The following is a 14,886-nucleotide window of genomic DNA, read 5'->3' as shown; positions in this document are numbered from 1 at the left end:
TTGCAAACATTGGAATTTGTAGATGTCATGGTTTGCCAAAGCTTACAAAGCTTTGAGCAGTGGATTGAGTCTGCCCAACCCCTCTGTTTTCATGTTGACCTTCCCCGATGTCACCCCTCAGTGCAGCCATTGTGCTTGAAAAGCCTCAGAAACTCTGGGTTCACTGATCTGCAACCCCGACCCCTTCCACTTTTTCCCCACCTGCCTCATCACTGTTGTAACTTGACCATCAACACCACTTGCTACCCTCAAAAGTTTCATCCCATAAGAGTTTAGTTCAGTTGTAGGACTGCATATTGGATGTCTGTGCCTCCAATTAACATGTCTGCTCTTGCATTAAACAAATCCTAGATACAGCCTATTGATTTTCAATGTCTCATTAGTAAAGCAAGTCATTTTTGGCCAGAGCTTGTAATTATGATCAGTGAGGCATCAGGATTCATGAGAGGGTTCAGCTCATCTCAACTTCCTGCCTGCCTGCGGGACTGAGCTTGACTTCCTCATTGATTGGCCCATTTTGTAAGCCTGTGCAGAATTGGCTCTCCTGTTTCTTTTGATCTTTTTCCAATTAGTCTTTTCTTTACTGTGCTACTGTAAACACCTGTTTGTCTTTCATTATATCCTCCGCAAAAGGCATTGAAAAGAGACAAGCAGAGCTGTAAGCTGTAGTTACATAATCTGTGTGAGATATGTCTTTATTTTGCATGCAGCATCAAGGATTTTCTCTGTTTTGACAGCAACATAACAACAGACTAAACTAGTAAGCAACAGTGAACAAGCCTGGCCTATTCTCCATTACACTATAGGTGAATGCTTTATTTGACAGTCTGTTAATTACCAGGTATTTTCCAGGAGTTTGGGAACAAAAACTATTTACTGGGAAAATATCTAGAAGCTGGATTGTAAGTACTAGGTAAATTCTCAGTAAGTATTTAGAGACTTACTTGGGAAGTAGATGATAATAAAATATTGTCATAACAGGCCGTTACCATGCATTTACTAGGAAATAGGTTTGTAAAAAAAAAAAAAAAAAAAAAAAAGGCTTTCTCTGTGATTACTCAGAACCTGTCAACCTTGCCTCCATAACAGAGGTAGAAATAGCTCAAGAGGCTTCTCTCTCTTCCTCCAGAAATCATATTAGACAGTATCAGGCATTGCTGTATCCTCATCATTGGGTGCCATGTCTGAATGGCCTGGGTTCTGCATCTGGTGTCTCTGCACGTGAGTGCTAAGGCAGCCCAGGAATCCCTTTTTGTTTTTCAGCTCCATTTGACACACACACAGTGGACTGTTAGAGGAGGAGACACCCCCACACCCCCTCAATAAGGTTGCCATCCTCTCAGTGGCTTCCTGAAGACAGCCTGATAATGGGACTCTTTATGCATGCGGTATTCTTTCACTATCACTCAGTTGGAACAGGGGTGCCTGCAGAGCGAGCGCTGGCAAACACACTGATTAGGGCTGTCTTCACCAGCCACTTCAGGGTACTCTGCTGCTGCTACTGGGCTGCTTGCTGCCACTGCACCTGCATCTTATTCACCAGAGCAGCAGGTAACAACCTGCAGTTCACTGACTCAGAGGAGAGAATGGGGGAGGGGAAGTGGAAGAGGAGAGAGCTAGAGAGGAGAGTGAGTGGGCAGACAGAAGAGGATCCTCTGAGAGTGGATAAACATGTGAACACTTAGAGATTCCCTCTCCCTTTCCATATCTGTCCAACTCTGTGTGGGCAGTTAATGAGTCTGATGGCCTCTCCTCTGCATCTGTCAGCTAAGAACCGGATGAAGCCTCTAATGTACTGTAAGCTGCAGATGAAAAGCAGCACTCGGTTACTCATTGATGATTGGTTTAATGTATGGGAGTTGTTTTTTTTTCCCCTTTTGCTTATTGCATTGGGACTCTGGGAATAGCTGTTAAGATATATACATTGGTTACTCTAGGTCTTTTTTGTCCTCGACTATACTGTTCATGGAAATTTGTATTTAAATGCACAAATTGATTATCCATTTCAGTGTATTGTAATCTTTTTTTCATGACAGTGCTTTCTGAATGTAATATGCAACTCCTCTCCCTATTCCAAGGTAATTATTTGACAGAATGATGGATTCTCAATTGGAAACAACACCATGAAAATCCATTAGCACAGCATGTTGGACACACTTCAGCTATTTCAGTTTTGGATCCAGAAAGCTTCATTGCCAATATGCACTAAATATTGCATTTGCATCTTCTTCTCTGTCCAGAACTGCGTGATTTTGATATTTTACAAATTACCACTTCAGTTTGGAACATATTTCATTTTGTCTGGCAATAAAAATTTAAAGTGTACAACAGCCAACTTAAACCAAAATGTGTGTGTTTTTTTTTTTAGATGAGGTACTATTGTCAGACACTGAGTGCATGGCTTCCCACTCACTTACCTACCTGTACACAATGTGCTTCATTTCTTTGACTTCAGCAGCCTGCCAGTTGTGGAGCCTTAATGCAAATATCTTAGTTTACCCTCCCTGTTTTTCCTGCTCTGTCATAAAGCCTAATGGTGTGTAGCCATAAAATGGAGTTATGTTGGGGTTATGTTCTAGGGTTAAGATGACACAGAGTTTGTTTGATCTTGGTGTGGTAGCCTGCACTGAACTTCCCTCCTGTTAAAGGCATTTTTGGAAAAGCATTTAGGCCTCCCTCTCCCACAGATTGTCTGATGACCTGATAAAGGGTTTTACTTTGGATTTTTCCACTCCTCTCCTCTCTGACCTACCCCACAATCTATAGGTTTATTTTACTTGAATGCATTATTCCTGCTCATAGCTTATACAGTGTAAGACCATACAAATACAAACACAATGTCTCAGCATGCCCATGCAACTAATTTTTAAACCTGTGCATAATAACAACTGAGACTGTGTGTTTTCTTTTTGTATAAATAACAGATTTCTTAGCATGGCAAAAATAGTGTAAAAATAATCTCTATTTAGTCTTGTTTTTTTGAGGAAAAAAAGCATGAGTCTGACCTAATTCACAGAGAATTGCAACAAATACAGCTGACATCAAAACAAATGCACAATATTGCAGGGAAGATGATGGCACAGAACAGCATGTCTCAGCAATGATTTCACAAGATTCTTTGTCTTTCCATATGACATGTTGAGGCTTGATTCAGCAAAAAGTATAAACCTTGAGCAACTGAAATCATTGCATCAGGTATTTAGTATTGAAGCCAAGCTGAAGATTTGTGATTGGGTGAGGCGGTTTAGTGTTTCTGGTGGTGAGATTTACATTTTAAGCCTCAATAGCTGATCAGAGACATCAGAGACATGACTTTCAGTGAAGGAGGACCACAGTGTCTTCCATAAGGACACTTTGACAGGACGCAGCTATTTAGGAGACCTATTACCTTTCATGTGGGATTGTGTCTCTAACAGCACTGTCAGGAAAGTGACTGGTCTCTCTATTTAATCACAATAGAACTATTAGGGCTTAGGTTTATTTGTTTTGTTTTTGTTTTATTAAGATTTTTCAGGCATTTCTGCTTTATCTGATAGTGACAGAAGAGGGACAGAAAAGTCAGGTTAGAGAGAGGGGATAACATGCAGCAAGGGGCGTGTCTTGGATTCAAACCTTGGCCACTGTGGTAAGGAGTTAGCCTCGATATGGTACACAGTCTACCAGGTGGGCCATAAGGCCATCCCCAAAGATTTGGTTTTTGAAGGAGTTCTCTTTAGACCAAGAGGTGTTTGTCTAATTTGGACACTGAGTACGAAAATCACATCAATAATCCTGGATAAAAACATGTTTTTCCACTGGCAACACACATGTGCAGATGGCTGAACAGCTTGCTTTGACTTTCCCCTCTGACACCTTTCTTGTGGGCGTTGGAGTACAAGCTCCTTACTCGCCATGGATTCATTTTTCATGGACCGGGTCACTAAATATCATATCACATGTTCTCCAGCTCCTTACTATTCCTCCCTCTGCCTTCTCTTGGGGCGGGATTGTCCATTCTGTGCCCCAGGTGATGGCCATATCTCTTGGCTCTAATCTCCAGGATGAGAGGCCCTCCCTGGGGGACTAACCATAGCTGTGGGGCAGCATGTGTTAGTACACACCCTCTCTATAATGGATTCACAATGCATTATTTAGAAGTGTGTGGAGCTGGTCTAGGTAGTTCACATAATTCTAAAGGTGTTAATATATGTGATGCTTGTTTGCTGTTGTTTCAACCCGTAGAAAATGTGTTTAGTGTTGCTAGCTTTGTCGTTTAGAGTGTGAGGACAGTTACAGACTTTTGAAGTACTCAACTGTCATAAAAGAAGGGGCTTCACCACCACTGCCCACATGGAACGAGAAGAGAAAAGCAGCCAGTGAGTGCCTATTGACTGTCTCTGGGTGTCTTCCTGGGACACTGACTACAATTATCAGGTTGAGGAGTGGAGGAGCTGTTTGGCTTCCAAATTGGGGCTGAGGTCATTGTCCAGGCTTTCATGTCTTCAATAGCCACAGTCCCCCCCACCCCTGCTCAGCCTACTTGATATTCAGTTCTTTCTCCCGGCTACACTCCCTAGAAGCAAACATGCCTCATACAGAAAAGATAGAGCTGATAGCGGGTGTGGACGTGAATTGAAACCAGGCCCAAGGTATTCCTCCAGCTGTGGCCTCAGTATTCTGAAAGAAGTTCAGCACAACTTTATCAGGACGGATAAGAACACTGTCATGATGAGCTTATAAAGGCTGGATGCAGCTAAGTTATTTCAACATGCCACTTTGTAAGGGCTTGCTGAGGAATGAGGTTAGGAGGTGCAGCCACTGACATTCATAGTTGAGGCAGCAAATGCCAGAAATAGCACAGCTCATCAAGGAGATACAGCTCCACTGTATTTAGGTGCCTTATTATTGACCTACCTCGGTTACATTGAATTACACAATTGTGGACATCGCTTGATTTCTCTCCTCTGTCACTGGGTGGTTGTGACTATCATTTTTTCTATCCCAAATAGGTTTTCCAAAAATTAATCTTGTGACCACAAATTTAGCCACGTGTGGAGGAGGTGGTAAAGGTGGTCACGGTAAACCACGTGTCAAAAACAAACAGAAAACCTGGTGCGGCCGCTACAAAACCAGGTCGTTTATCTGGTTTAGTAGCACCAGCACGCCACAGACGCCCAGTCTCCCATTTTCTCATTAAGTGTGCTTGATTTGCAATTGCGCTGGGAGACAATAGCGCGCCACTGGCCACTCTGCTTCACATCCGGACCGTGACATCACTGCCTCTCGGGTTTCAGCCTCTCTACTCCGGGCACACGCTCACTCAGCGCGCGGGAGCCAGCTGGGATGCTAAACCTCGAGAGCTGGGCGGACGAGGCGCACTTCTCAAGACACGCTTCAAAGTAGCAAACAGGCTCGCATTCACAAACTCTCTACACCCTCACTCACATCTGACGTTCACATCTGGATAATCTGCTTACGTTCCTTTTCCACGGCATTTGACTCCACCGCAGTAGATTGATCGCTTGGACATTTGTGGAAGCTTTGCATTGTAAGTAACGTTAAAAGCCTTGTGCAGTGCGGTTCATGTGTGCAGCGTTTTGAGGGGTTTGCCCGTGATAAAGTGCCCGTGTCGCAGTGTTTAATTACGTTGAAGGTGTTTACTGATTCTAGCAAAATGCTATTCGGGTTCGTTTGTGACCATCTTCCAGTGTTTGATTTTTCATACCCAGTCAGAGCTGTGGGTTTTTTTTCCTCGTATGTGCCACAGCCTGCTCGTAAAACATCTGCGAATTGATCATAACCAAATTTTGACGTTGTTATATTTTTTATTTTTATTTTTATTTGTTTGTATGCCATTCCTTGCAATTGTCCTCATTGTTTTCCACGCTTGGATTTTGTCGGGGCATATCCGTGTTTGCAGACGTTAACGGAGTTTGAGTTGATATACTCAGGCAGATAACAAAGCTTCATTACATGCTCTTTAACAGTTTTGTTTAAACCATTCATTTATATTTCTGTGATGTTTACTCTTGTCTAATTAGGTTTGTTTATCCTCAGTACCAGATAATCTATTGTTTGTGTATGGTTTATAAGTATTTCTCTTTAAAATTGGTATACAATACGGAAAGGAATAAAATCAGATCTTCAGTTTTATCAACTCATACTCCTTTGGTCAATAAAGCTACTGAAACGCCTGAACCCTAGGAGTTTCAAGGGAGGGTAGACAACAGTGTAAAGTAAACACCTGGAGGGGGAAGATGTTTGACTTTCTTGCAGAGTTTGTGTCTTCTTTCTCTAATATTTAAAAAATTAACCTTGTGTGAGTTTGATGCAAAACTCATTCTCAGTCAAATGGGGGAGTGTTAGCTACATCATGCCAGTTTTAACACACTTTGCAGCACAACATGTCTGAATCTACTTTCATGAGGTATTGTGTATTACTTGAATATTAGCTCTGAAGGCATTGTAACTGACAGCTGTCCTTACACTTCTCCCCTCTAAACCACACTCAATAACTTTACGCCAGTGGAGCTTTATTATCCTAACTGTGAGTCACTTTCAGGGTGATTCAAGATTCTGTAGAAGCTTTTGTCTGTTAGTCACAGTCAAGTAAGCCATAATTTGCAGCATTGCCCACCCACTCTCCTGCATACATCAGAGCAGGTGACCCAGACAAGGCCCTCTCCCTAATAGCCTGTCTAACCATCCCACTTCTTTCGTACGTCTGCTAAGCAGCATATGCTTTTACTGTCTTTGCTGTCTTAATCTTGTCCTTTCCTCAAACATATGCCTATGGTTATGAAGTAGTTTGCAATCCAGTTGCTTGTGGTCATGTAGGATATGTTTTTATGTGCTGTGTACCCTGTTTTGTTAGTTAGTTTTAATGCCACAATAGTACAGGCCTTAGACCAGAACATACCATAATCCACACAGCTGACCATGACTATTCATTGTGCCTGTATGTAAACATAGGGTACAAACATGGGAAGACCATTTTGATCCTTCATTTTAGTTCTCTCAGCTTCAAGTGTCTCTATGGAGCTGGTGGTCAAAGCCTTGCTGTGAGGTTCAAAGATTGTTGGACCATGCTGAGCTGCAGAGCACTGAATGGGTGTGTACATACAGCTGTGTGCATTGTTTGAAGCTAACTTATTGTATCGTCATATTACACAGTAGACCATCATGGTAGCAATGCTATACAGAGCCCACATCAAACCTATGAGGAGAAATATTAAGAACTATGCTTTCCTCATTACTCATCCATTTCCATGGTGAGCACATTCAGTAAGCATTGTGCCTCATTGTTCCTTACCAGGTAGTGAAATTTACTATTTCCCATTCAAAACTTTTAACCTGTATTCCCTCTGGAGTTTTGTACTCTTTGGATTAGAGTTCAGTAGAAACAGAATTGTTCTCTTTGGATTGGCTGCTGAAGGGCTCAACTTTCTTTGAACTGATAGGGGGCATGGGGGCTGGATTTTTTGTTTCAGACAGCAGAGTTCTAAGAAATCAGCCAACAAAATGGCACAATTGCCGAGAAGTGTCCACCTCCATATTCTGCCTATCCTTGATTTGTGAGCTATTCAGGCCTGCTGTCACATGTTCAATTTTTACTAAGGTGCAGAGATACTGAAAAAAGGGTTGTTGGATGTAGCGTCCCTGTACGTGCTTTCCACAACAGCTTTGATTGAAAGTTTTAATTTTGGAGCAAGTGGGTTCCAGCACATCACTTTCTTAACTCGGTTTCATGCCATTGATTTGTGGAGGTGAGGGCGAGTTCATTTTATATGATGGTAAGGACAATGTGTTTGTGTACACTGGATTTTAATCAGGATTTGATCATCTATAGAGAAGCACATTGCACTAGCTCATGTCTGCATGAAAATTTTCATAAAAAAAAACAAATTGCCTTTTGTTGTTTTCTTCCAGCGTCTGGTGTAAAGTGGAGTGTCCTTCCCTGCATACATAAGACCATCTTAATTTCATTACCGATTCAGCTAATCTAATCAAATTTTCAGGCTTTTTTTTTTTTTTTATAAAACCCAAGCTGTACTATAACTAGGCTATATGTCATTTGCTTCTATCTTTCTATTGCCTGTGCCACTCCAGCCTCACATCTAGCTAGATGAACTTGACTGGGCTTCAATGATGCTTTCTTGGGTGGCCACACTTCTGTTCTTTGTCCTGTCAGAAAACTGACATAATGTTTGTAGGTAGCTACAGCATGCAGCATGTTTTTGTGACTCCTACCTCACTTTCAGGAAGTACATACATGCAGACCATCAGATAATGCTGTCTTTGGAGTCAGACTGTCCTTGGGCTTCTTCCATACATCTGCCATTAAAGCCACATTGAATGCAAGACTGCCATTGCCTTAAATGAGGCTTGAAATTGAACAGTGAATGGTTAACAAGGGGACATTTTACAGAGAATGAAAGTGGAGATTGTAATTTGAGATGTCTGGCTAATATAATGCTGACCGGCTTTAGCACTGTTACATAAATAGCCTTTTAAGGAACCATTGCTTAAGTTGTGATGAGCAACTATTTTAAGATGGCTGTCTTCTGTCAGGGTGGCAGATGTCAGAATGAAGATAGGTGCTACAGGCTCACCAGTGCACCACAGTTTTTCCCCAGCTGCACACTTGATTCCCTCCATCAATACTAGATGACACTCCCTTGAATCAGTGTATTATTTTTCCTTGAGGGTGCATGTTGTTTCTATGGCTTTGAAATCTTTTGAATTGCTTGTTCAGCTGCATGACCTTCACACCCTTTGTAGATTGTCACAGCTGCATCAAGATGGACGCTAATTGAATTGTTTGTGTAAAATTTGATTTGTAGAATGAATAAGAAGCTTCTTGCACGAATTAAGTAGAAAGGTCTATGGTGACAGTCGAAATTTGACAGGCCTGCAGCTGAGACCTACACTCAAAGCCTTTTTTTGTGTCATGACTGTGCTGTAGGTTTGCCACCTCATTTCAGTAAGTCCAGATTATTACTGTAGACCATTTAATGCCATTTTGTGACACCACATTACTTTATACCACCGCACAGCATTTTCTTTGACCTCTCAGCCACCACAAACCCTCTTTTGTGTTTCCCTTTTTTGGTCTTTTCTCCTGCTGCCCCCCACATGCCCCTTTACACACTGCATTCTGCCTATTCAGCTCCATTATTGTGAGGAGGTCTATTCAAACCCCCAGTCAATATCCATGTAGTAGTGAGGAGTTCCACTGCAGCCCCATTCTGCTTTTAGTGCCAGCTAGACTACTACTCTTGATAATATTCAAGTATTGCCCAGTACTCACAAGCCTTGCTTAAGTTGTGTCCAAGCTTCCTCCTGTGTAATAGGATTAAATTCATGAGCATTGACAAGAGAATTAATTCCCTGTGAAAGGCTGTTCAGAGATTTGTAACTTTAAGGGTTTTTTTTTTTTTTTTTTTTTTTTGGTGGTTTCAGGAGTTTCCGGTGAATTCCTCTGGACTTACTCAGTCTATAGTTCCCTTGTTTATTAAGAAAAAGTCTTAAACTATATTAATATCATCTACAGAATAAAGAATTGGGTCCAATGCTGGAATGCCGAGACTTTAGCGCCCAAAATGTCCAAAACCTCCTCAGCTCACATCCAAAACTTGGATGTGAGTTGAAGAGGTAGTGCTGGAGTGTGGTACCATGCACCCCTGGTATGAGTGGGAACACATGATGGCTCTAACACTGCCAGGGTTGGCATGCAATCGTACCAGGGCAAACATGCTAAAAATGTACGTACAGATGGAACTGAAAGGTGCATGGATAAAAGCATCCACTATGTGGAATATGTGTCATTAAATCACATTTTTGAAAAATTGGGTCCTAGTAATTTTGGATGACTTTTGACTTGCTACACAGTTCATTATTGCATAGCAAAACAACAGTTAGTAGAGACCTTGAAACAGCTTGAAAGGCATTCAGTTAAAAAAATGAAGATCAGTTTGCTGTGGTGAAGCAGTATGTATTTATAGAAGTTGTGAGGACCAAGGCAGAGAGAGGCCTGGTTTTCCATGCTTGAGTTGTTCCAAAGTGAATAGCAGGAGTGAAAAGGGCATGAATCTTATGGTAGCAAGACTGTGGTCTGAGGCAAGCAGAGTGTTTACATCATATTAGATGTGATGAATGACATCCAGCCACTTCTCACTTCTTCCAGTGTCTGAAATTGGAATGTTGCCTTAGTCTTTTGATGGTCTGAACAGAGTTGGTCATTGGTTGGCAGTTGGTATAGAGCACCAGCTTGCTCTTCCTCTTCCTCCCTTGTTTTCATCATGCTTGATGTAGTGCATACCCACTCATTAACATCCTCATCCATACAGTGCGGCAGTGAAACCTTTTCTTTTACAAAGCAGGGAACATTCAAATAATTGCTCTTGTCTGAAATCCTAACTCCCAATGACATTTCATCATACTGAAAAGGGGACCTGCAAAATTAGCCTTCTAGGTATGTAAGGAGCTTACAGTATGTGAACTGATCCACCTAGCAGTTCTGGCTCTGGAACCAAATAAAACATTTTGCCTATGATAACAGTACTTAAGGGTAGAGAGAGACGTATGTTACCATTGAAAATAGCCAACATTCCCTGTTAGAACAATTATTTTTGCAGACTGCACATTTTACCCAAACTGAAAATACAAAATATATTTGTTTAGCACTAGATGTTTACACACAAGATCTTCCGCAAAGTCTTCACTTAAAGCAAAGCCAGTCGTAGGTTGAAAAAGGAGTTGCACTGAGCTTTTTGTACCATATCTTACAAATAGTTTAAACACAAATTAGACTTCATGAATCTTAAACATTTCCCATACATTTTCATTTCTTCATTTCCCAAGAACCATTTTAGGTATCTTTCATGTGCTTATTATTGAAGGGTGTGTCTTAAGTGTCCCCAATCATCCAACTTGTTTGTGCCACTTTGCACATACAGTAAGCATATGATCTTTGTCAACTTGCATGGTTAGATAGATTCTAGTTTTTCTGCACGCTAGAGACTTGTATACCCCCCCACATCCCCTTCCACTGTCAGTCACTCCATTTTGTATGTTTGACAAAAATATGAAAGTAATGTTTTCATTTCTTTTCTGCCCTCTCCCTTGTCATGTAAAAGCTAAGGTTAGTAAAAGTGTTATCATCTAAGATGATTTTACATAATTGGACAAATGGCATGTCAGTGTCACACATGATTATTTCCCATCTTTATTATTCATTTGCCCTGCCACTTTCCTCTTTGTTTTCATATTAATGGATGGTTTGAATGAGTGCTTGTTTTTAATTATGAATTTTTTGACAATGGCTTCAAAACCCCAGTTAATTCTAATACCTATGTTTTTGTTTTTAATGAACAGTTATCGTGGAGTTGAAAACCTGTTGCAAATACAGAACTGTTGTTATGAGGAGCAATAGTAAAATGATGGATATTCATGGTATATTTGAAGAAGTAATTATATCTGGGAAAATGACAAAAAATAAAGTGACCCCTTTTGGTTAGAGATGCACTGATACAGATTTTTCTCAGTTCTGATCTAATTTTGACATATGATTTTGTTTATGCACTGATAATGATACATGAGATTGTTGTAAACCACACAGCACTTCTTATCAAACTGTTACCAGCTCAATCAGTTGTAGATTAATGGTCCAGCGCAAGGGCTTTTTTCATGGGCCACAAAAATGGCCTGGTCAAAATTCATTTTCAGTGAGAGGCGAGTAGAGTAGCAATGCAGAGTGGGCAATGTGGGCGATGCGGGTGGGCAGAGCAGCAGCGCAGAGCCCCATGTGATTTTTGTTACCCCTCTTAAAAGCCAGTAAGTCAAGGTTCAGTGCATGCTCTGCCTGAACATCTAACTCAGGGGAGAGACGAAAAATGTGGGGACTATTAGATATCATTGTAGAACTGTTTAATTACTAATTATGTGCTGAAACATTTTTGGTTATGGGCTTAAAATTGCATTATTAAATACTTATAATTCATAAAAATATCACACTTTACAACATGGATCAGTAATGTCAGTTAGATATCCAACAAGTGAATTATGTTAGTATCAGCACCAGATACTGGTATTGAATCGGATCGGTCCCAACTCTAGTTTTGGTCTCACACATGAAATCAGTAAGATGGAAGGTGCATGTTTGCCACAACCCCACCCTTTAAAAGCATTTCAGAGGACATCCAGATTTTAGGCTTGGCTTTGCTTTTGAAGTAAAATAATTACACAAAGAAGTCTCCTCTTGGATCCCCTGATCTCTGGTTTTCAAATCCAGGGATGTGACCTTAGAGGTCAAGCGGCCCTTTTCCCTCTCGCTAATGTAACTTTTTTTGTGTGTAGCATCTCAGTTTTCATTGGTTAAATTTAAGCAGACAGGGAGTTGGATGCCAAAGACCCACTCAGAACAATAAAATACAAGCATTTGGTGTGTTGACCCCCAGGCCATGAGCGCTTCGTTACTGCAGCTCACTGCTAATAATGGTGGACAGGATAGTCCGGAACCCAGAAGACTGTCCAGCCCTCCTCACTGCAGGGTTGTCAGCCTCACTAACAGCTCCAACTGCTGCCCTAAGCTCCCCACTTACACATCTGAGGTCACCCAACATCTCCCTCTGACTTAAAAAAGCAGCAAGAGTTGCTAACCCTAGAGAAAGAGCTAACAATGTTTCTGCCCTCTATTAAGGCAAAAGTGTTACCAGATGTTTCCCCTACTGTACAGCTGTACAGCTTTATGCTAACTTAATTTTTACTACAGTGACCACAGACCACACCCTTCAGTGCATGTGTGACCATTTTAAATAGTGTTGTATGCTAAAATTAGTTGTTAGAGGAATGTTGAAAACATGGATATCTAATTTTGAGCTAGCAGCTGTTCTGTAATAATGCATTTTCATGTTATAATGGCTATTGTTATCAGTTTTGATTATTCTTATGATTCTTATGATGTTCTCCAGAAGACCCTTAAGGGGTGGGGCAAGGCCATTTCTGACCAGCCGACATTTTCTATCTCAAATTTTCTACCAGTCTATATCAAATATTATCTGAAAGTCTGTGATGTGGTCTTCCAGTCTTTAGTTAGTATTGCTAAGTCTTACCACCCCTGTGGTAAGTGGAATGCATGCTGATTGTCATCATAGTACAGTTGGTATGTTTTAACAAAATCAGAATGGATGTACAAAGGGAGCTTCTTATGGTAAACAGAAAAATGTCTGTTGCTGTTAATCATCCTTATAGACAACACAAAACCACAGCCCTCAGTTCCCCATGTTTCCCCATGTTTTCAATTTGGGTTTAAGGACTGACTGTCCTCTGATGTCACATGGATCACACTGGGAATGTGTAGGACTTGCTCAAATAGCTTCCGTCCATTTAGTTATGGGGACTCAGCCCTTTGATGTACTTTCACGCAGTTGCCTCTTAAAAACACTGACCTGACACACGTGTCAATCATCACATCTGCAAGAACTTACTAAACATCAGGAGGGCCTTGTGGTTTTATGGATGTCACCAAAGATCCAAAGAACCATTGCAGACGTTTTATTACAGAGGTGGTGTCTTAACTGCTTTACAGTTATCCTGCCAATCTGTTGTACATATCCATTCCATTTCAGGTTGACTAACAGTAGATGTTGCTGCAGCTTAGATCTGCTGCGTAGATGTGTATTCACTGAATGGCTTGAAGAAAAAAACATCAAATTTTCCTAGAATAATGTAATAAGATATTTTATTGATCCTTGCAGACAAATTGTCTTTATGCTTGCCATCTCTATCGGGAGGTCAGAGTGCAGGGTCTGGATTAGTGCGTAGGAGTTCAGTGGCTTGTTCAAAGACATTTCAGCTAAGTATGCTTGCCAACATCCGGATCTCCTCACTTGCTCTCTCACCCTGATCAAACGCTGACCAAAATCTTGTGTTGTTGTTCTTTCCTTTTTCTGTATAAATCACCAGAATCCCATTATGTGGCCTACCTTTTGTTTTCTTCGACAGATTAGTGCATCCTTAGTTCTTGGTTTGCATTTTTTTGCACTCCAGGGAATGTGGGAGCACTTTGAGTTATTGCAGTGGAGGCATGGAGGGGTGATTGCAGTCTGTGATTTACATATACATCACAAACATGTTACAAGTTACTGTCTTTATATATCTGAGAGGATAGACGGGAGCAATGTTCCCCAGGCATATTAGACTCAGAATATCGTAGCAGTCAACAAGTCAGGAGGAAACTTTTCTTGGCCTGTGACAGACTGCCAAGTCAACCACAGCTAGTGCACAAAAGTGATGGATTTTCTCACTCACTTGGTCACTCATTCGCATCAGTCTCTCATCCCACTGCTGTGTGCATACACATTCATACAGACTTTACGTCTAGCTTCACTTATAGCTGAAGCCAAGTCTGTGCAGAGCAGTATAAGCTTGTGTGAAGGGATACCAAAGACAAATGGTGCCGTTGGTCTGCCCCAAGACCGCACAGAGTGCTCTGCTGCCAACAGTGCCTCCAGTAATTATAGACCAGAGCTATGGAGACTGCTGCTCTCCAGGCTAAACTAAAACTAAACCCCCTATTTCATACTTGCTATTTGCTCTTTTCAGTACATGAGCAGCCCATGTTTAAAAGCAGTGTTATTTTTGGGCCGTACTTTGGATCTATTCTGTTTATGGTGCAGGCCAAGTGAGCTGAAATGTAGAATAACTCTGTCCAGCATGTAAATGGAATAGTAACTTTGAAGACTTTGATTTATACAATAGCTCTTTCCTCTACTCAGATTGTTTGAAGGCTGATGTAGTCTCCACTGTAGGGTAGCAGAATATATATCATTTCAGCATCTGCAGGCAATGTGCTCGTGCAACAGACACATTGCAGGATGCACAATGTGAAATTAACTCAAGCCGTTT

The 14,886-nt window shown here is 41.2% G+C and overlaps 1 protein-coding gene across 5 annotated transcripts in view; it reads left to right on the top strand.

Moving 5' to 3' along the window:
* The window catches only part of LOC115360856 (pleckstrin homology domain-containing family A member 5-like), a 90,187-nt gene that overhangs the window by 28,075 nt on the left and 47,226 nt on the right, over nucleotides 1-14,886 (top strand). The window contains exon 1 of one of the 5 annotated variants that reach the window (XM_030054016.1): nucleotides 5,286-5,527. The exons of the other annotated variants lie outside the window; for them this stretch is intronic. The gene's annotated coding sequence lies outside the window, so the exon portion shown is untranslated. Of the gene's footprint in view, nucleotides 1-5,285; nucleotides 5,528-14,886 lie in introns of those variants that run through there. 5 annotated transcript variants of the gene reach the window in all.

Source organism: Myripristis murdjan, chromosome 6, assembly GCF_902150065.1.
Source record: "Myripristis murdjan chromosome 6, fMyrMur1.1, whole genome shotgun sequence".
In the NCBI taxonomy this organism is placed as follows: domain Eukaryota; kingdom Metazoa; phylum Chordata; class Actinopteri; order Holocentriformes; family Holocentridae; genus Myripristis; species Myripristis murdjan.
Note: the sequence above shows the minus strand (reverse complement) of the source record. Positions and strands in the feature narration are given on the sequence as shown.